We start from the raw sequence: 6,000 nt of genomic DNA, 5'->3' as shown, positions 1-6,000 counted from the left end.
CAGGCAAGACATCTCTCTAGGCTTAAATATCAAAACCCCAAATGCCTGGGACAGCATTCCTTGGTCACCCCACTTGATGCTGGCCCACCTGTCAGCTCATCATCTCCTGGCTGTCCTCCAAAGGCCATGGTGCCGTTGGAAAGGCAGCCTGCCACAGGTGCAGGGCGTGGCCAGGGCAGGATGCTGGTAGCCTGGTCACCAGGAGACCCAAGAGTCCAAAGGCTAGGCGTTGTCCTTGCAGCTCTCCAGTCTGTCTTCTCTCATATCCTCAGCGATCTTCCTCAGTGACGATGACTTAATCCAGGTGTCATCACAGGTGGCCTGAGGATGAGCCAGGCTGCGAGTGTGCTGATAGCAAGAGGAGAAGTTGGGAGAGAACGGGGTGGTCCCTTCCCAGTGTCTGAAGTGCTCACAGCACCCTGTCTGAGATGTTGATGCCCCGGTTCTGAGGCGTTCTCTCTCTCCCCTCTGTTCAGGGGAACCGCGTGGCCCATTCCTCTGCAGGTTACCCCTTTTCTGAGTTCCCTTGCAAGTCAGTCTCCCCTTGTGTCTCCATCAATTGTGTTAATATCATTGATTACGCCACTAGGAAGTAGATGCTTCTACAGGCCTGGGAAGACCCCAGTATCCTCTCATTATGTGCTGATTTAATTAGTGTAGCTTTCACAGACTTTGACGGATGGATGATGAGGAATATTGGACACGGTGCCGGTCTCCTGAGGCCTCCAATCTTCCCAGCTGTCAGCCTCTTAGAAAGCCTCTGTGCAGAGATGATCTCCAGTCCTTAGAAGGACAGTTCTGGCCTCTAAGTCAGACATGGTAATAGCATCATGTCAGTGTCTGAAGAGATACAACTGGGGCTTCTTATAAGCCGTATTCCACACATGCCACAATAAAAGAAGAGCCCTGGGGCCAACTCAGAGCAAGAGTCTGGGGGCCAGGGAGCAGCTGCCATAGAAGAATTTAAAGGAATAAAGACCAGCGTTCAGAGCGAGACTGTTCAGATGGGGAGAGGTTCAAACTTGGTGCTTGGTTGTCTGGCTGAACGACACTGCTGGAAATGAAATATGCATCTTGCCAAGTTACAACACTAGTCAAACTCTGTGCCGCAAGATGTTTTCATGCCTTCCTTGTTAAATCTTGGGTCCATGGGTAGGAATTCCAACTACCAGACCTGACTTCTGCTGGGCGCCCCTCCCCCAGCAGGTAACAAGCTTCGGTGCCGGGTCCAGGGCATGGCACCCGCCCAGGTTTCCGTTCTGGTGAGTGTGGGTCTCCAGGCCCAGTGGTGGCAGATCAAGTGTGAAGATGCATGGCATTCCCAGACAGCTGAGAGCTCTGGAACTCACTTCTAAATTGTTACCAATGAATAAAACCAACAGGAAGCTCACGTAACCCCAGAACCCACTCAGGCCACACCCCTGGGGGTCATGCAGAGTCTCAGTGACAGAGAAAGACCAAAGAAGCCCAGCTGCCCAATGACATTAGAGAAGGAAACTGGCCTGTGAGCTACCTCAGGTCCTGACAGTCTGGGTGGACCCCCACAATCAACACTTCTCAGGTGACTGAGGTGTCTCCATATCTTGCTATGATAGGAGATTTCATTAAGGCACCTTTAGCCAGAGAAAAAATGAAGCTGAAGAAAGCCCTGAACATACAAAGTTTCTCGTGGCTGCGGCCCAAGAGCTATGTATCCCGTTTGCTGGGAATCAAATGCCTCCCTTCAGTGATACCCCCTCTACTCCAGAGCCTGAGAGAGTCCCTCTTTATATATGATGTTCTTCAGGCCTCACCAGAATGAGGTGGGGTAGACATTATTAACTTCTTGTCGTGGGTGAAGAAACATTATCAAAATGACTTTTAAAAAACCCATGGCTAGCATCCTTATACTAGCAGGAATGTCAAACAGTGCAGCCACTAGAAAACAGTGTGACAGATTCTCAAAATGTCAAACATAGTTACCATATGACCCAGCAAGTCTACTCACAGGTACACACCCAAGAGAACTGAAAACACATGTCTACACAAACACACATAATGTTCATAGCAGCATTATTCATAATAGCTCAAAGTATAAACAATCCAAGTGAAGAATGATAAAAACATGTGATATACCCATGCAATGGAATATTATTCAGCAACTAAAAAGGAATAGAATTCTGGTACATACAACTTGGATGAACCTAGAAAATACAGTGCTAAGTGAGAGAAAACCAGGCATAAATGACCACTTTTGCTTCCAAGTATATGAAATGTCCAGAATAAACACATCTATATAAGGAGAAAGTAGATTAGTGGTTACCTCAGACAGAGGATGGGGGTAATTGGAAGTGACTATACATGGGTGTGGGGTTACTTATTGGAGTGATTCAAACTTTTTTAAGATTATGGTGATCATTCACAGCTCTGTAAAATACACTAAAATCATTGCTTTGTATATTCTAAATAGATACATTTTATGGCATATAAATCGTGTGTGTGTATGCTCAGTCATGTCCAACTCTTTGAAACCCCATGAACTGTAGCCTGCCAGGATCCTTTTTGGGATCTATGGGACTTTTCAAGCAAGAATACTAGAGTGGGTTGCCATTTCCTCCTTCAGGGGATCTTCCTGACCCAGGGACTGAACCCACTGAATCTCCTGCGGCTCCTGCATTGCAGGCAGATTCTTTACAACTGAGCCATCAGGGAAGCCCCAGCATGTAAATTACATTTCACTAAAACTGTGTTTTAAAAATATCATGGCTGCTTGAACCCTAGGGGATACTTTTGCCTGTAAAGTAACCTTTGAATTCAGTGTTTAGGGCTGCTTTACCAAAAAGAGCGAAACCAGAATTATCTCCATGTTGTGGTAGAAAGCACAGAGCTCTGGTAACGGGAAGATCTGGACTTGTGTAACCTTGAGCCAGTTATTTAGTCCTGCTGTGCCAATTGCTAAGACTTCTATAAAGATTAAATGAAGTAACATCTGTTAAAAGTCCCTGTACAGACTTGTGGTTGAATATGTGTTAATTATATCCTCCCATTTCTTAGAAGAAGGTCCTAAAAGAACCACCCAGGGGCTCAGCCCTGGAAAGGGATGCGGGTATGAGTCATAAGACCACAACAGGAATTTGGGGATATGGATAAAGCTGAAGCCTGGCGTGACTCCTATGGCCCACAGTGAGAATTCTGGCTCAGTAACAACTCTGAAATTCAAGACATAGGTCCAATCAACAACTAAGCAATGATGCTGAGCCTCAGGCTGGGGGACCTTGAAATATTCCATACCTCTTTGCCCTGGTCATGCCTGGGTCTGCAATTTATGGGACACCTGAGGAGGTTGTGGAGGTTCTATCTATAGGGAGTGGGGGACATCAGAAGCAGGACTATAAGTTGGGATGTTTTCAAAGTAAGACAGAGAGACCTGAGAAATCCCAGACCTTTAAAGACTGTCCACGTCACTAGTAATGACATAAATCTAGGAAGACATTTTATTTTTGGGAAATGGTTCAAAAAAATGCTGTGTGAATGGGAGAAAGTGACCTTACTTAGAGTATCTACAGCTTTAGGACTTTTTATTTGTTTCATTTGTGCACAAAGATTCCCTCTCCCAAATCCAAAATCTAGGCTAATGGCCCCAGAACACTTTTTGTCCCTCAGATTTTAGAGGGCAAAAGAGGAAGCAGTACCTCTACATTCAGCCAATCCTATCTTCTACTGTGTCTTTAGCACTTGTATTGTTTGGAAGAGAGACGAAGGAGGAAGAAAAAAATATATAGGTGTATAGTTAAAACCTAAGTTCCTGATTTTCAATTCAGGCAGTCCATTTAAGATTCAGAAATAGTACCATGCTTAGTGATGTAGGAGAAATAAAGATAGTAATAAGTACCTCATAGAATCACTATGCAGATAAAATAAGATGGTGACCCAGCTGAACAAATTACAGATTTGGAGTCAGGTAGAAATATGCTTGTACCTGAAACTTCTTTAAACTTCAAACACCAACTTCAAAAGGCTGTTATGAATTGTTACTTGTAAAATGCCTAGTGCTGTGTTTGGTGTTAGAAGTCCTCAATAATAGGACTACTAATAGGAAAAATGAAGCATTTACATAGTGATTGGCACAGTCACAGATCCTATCCCACATTGTTTCTCAGGGTGGGGGGGCATCAGATAGCCAAGATGTGAATGAGAATGAGGTCAGGTGCATGCCAGGCCATGGAAGGGACCAGAAGACTCAGTGTGGAAGAAGCCAGAGGAGAGCTATTGGATATGGAGGTGGCTTAGTCTGGCAACCTCAAGCCAGATGGCAACTTTGGCTCCAGAACAACAGAACTGAGATAGGTTCTGTTCTGAGTGGAAGCTTCTAGTAGGAGAAAACACCACCCCCAGCTTGTCTTCAGCAGGAAGCCAGATGCTCTACTGGGGGAACTGTCAACCTGGCAGGAGATTGCATGGATTCACACCAAGGCATACATTTACAAATATGAGAAGGGACTAAAGAAAGTGAAGTCACTCAGTCATGTCCAACTCTTTGCAACCCCATGGACGGTAGCCTACCAGGCTCCTCAGTCCATGGAATTTTCCAGGCAAGAGTACTGGAGTGGGTTGCCATTTCCTTCTCCAGGGGATCTTCCCAACCCAGGGATCGAACCTGGGTCTCCTGCACTGCAGGCAGACACTTTACCGTCTGAGCCACCAGGGAAGCCCAATACTGATCATCAATATTTGACCTCATTTCACAGCAGCTAGCCCATCCAGCCCATTCAGAAAGTCCAGAATTCTGCAAGGCACATAGCAATGCAGTGGTTTGGAAGGATTCACCAGCCAACTCTTCTCCCGTCTCAGTCTGAGGCTTCTATTGAGCTCTGAGATTCAATAATACAGAGGCCATTGTTCACATCCCAAGTCCTTTGTGGAGGCTGTTCCTGCCTCAGTGGGTTGCAGGTTATCTGCAGAGAAAAATAGACAGCCACTTTTATTGACCTTCTTTGTGGACCTCAGCACTTGCCCAGCCTTCTTTGATGACAAACGTTTCTCCCTCCAGTCATGCACATTTCATCTCAGAAGCCAGAAAGCAGAGACTTTTATAAGGAGGCAGATGGTTCCCGGTGAGAGGCAAGAGGTGAGGCGGGGTGAAGTAGGGATGAGGACCAAGGAAGACATCTTTTTAACAAAAGGTGATTCTCATCAGGGCCTTAAAAGTTCTATGATGAGAAAAAATGGCACGTGTCTCTTCAGACAGGCTCAGCATGACAACCTGGAGACCAGCAAAGGGAGCTCAGAGCCAAGCTAAATATGCCAAAATGGAATGCCCCAAAAAAATAGTTAAAGAAAAAAGTGGCATGAACTTCAGGTTCAGGAGGCTGTATCCAAGTCTGGCTTTAAAATTACTTACTGATTAGCTAATGTAAGCACATGGTGTGAAATTCTGAAGAGTGAAAAGTTAGTCTCCCTCCTACCCTACATCCTAACCAAGCAGATCCCTTCCCTGGGAATAAACATTATTAACAATTTTGTGTATATTCTTTGTGAGATAATCTTTGTAGCTATAAGCATGTTTTTATATATCAAATATTCTCTACCCCCTAAGTGGTAGTATACTGTATATATTGTTCTGATTTGCTTTTTCAATACTTAATACATCTTGAAAACTATTCGATAGTTTTCTCTAATTATTTTATACTGTTGTCACTTACCTTCTTTAAAAAGTGTCATTTAACTTCCATCTATAAAATGTTTGGAAATCAGTGTGTTTGCTTTCTTTTTTCCTTCTAGAAACTTGGTGAAATATATTATTTCTACATTTAAATAGTGTATGGCACTTGCATTATGTATTACTACCTTAATTTCTTTTTTTTAATTTATTTATTTTAATTGGAGGCTAATTACTTTACAATATTGTATTGGTTTTGCCATACATTGATATTAATCCATGAGTGCTTTATTCTTAGTCCTACAGCTGTGTGGATTCCATGCTTACCATCATCCTTTGTGCCAGGGTTTCTCCCCTAACCT

The sequence above is a fragment of the Moschus berezovskii genome, chromosome 18 (assembly GCF_049115385.1).
Source record: "Moschus berezovskii isolate FMDL1 chromosome 18, NW_MosBer_1.0, whole genome shotgun sequence".
In the NCBI taxonomy this organism is placed as follows: domain Eukaryota; kingdom Metazoa; phylum Chordata; class Mammalia; order Artiodactyla; family Moschidae; genus Moschus; species Moschus berezovskii.
This window is presented reverse-complemented; position numbering follows the sequence as displayed.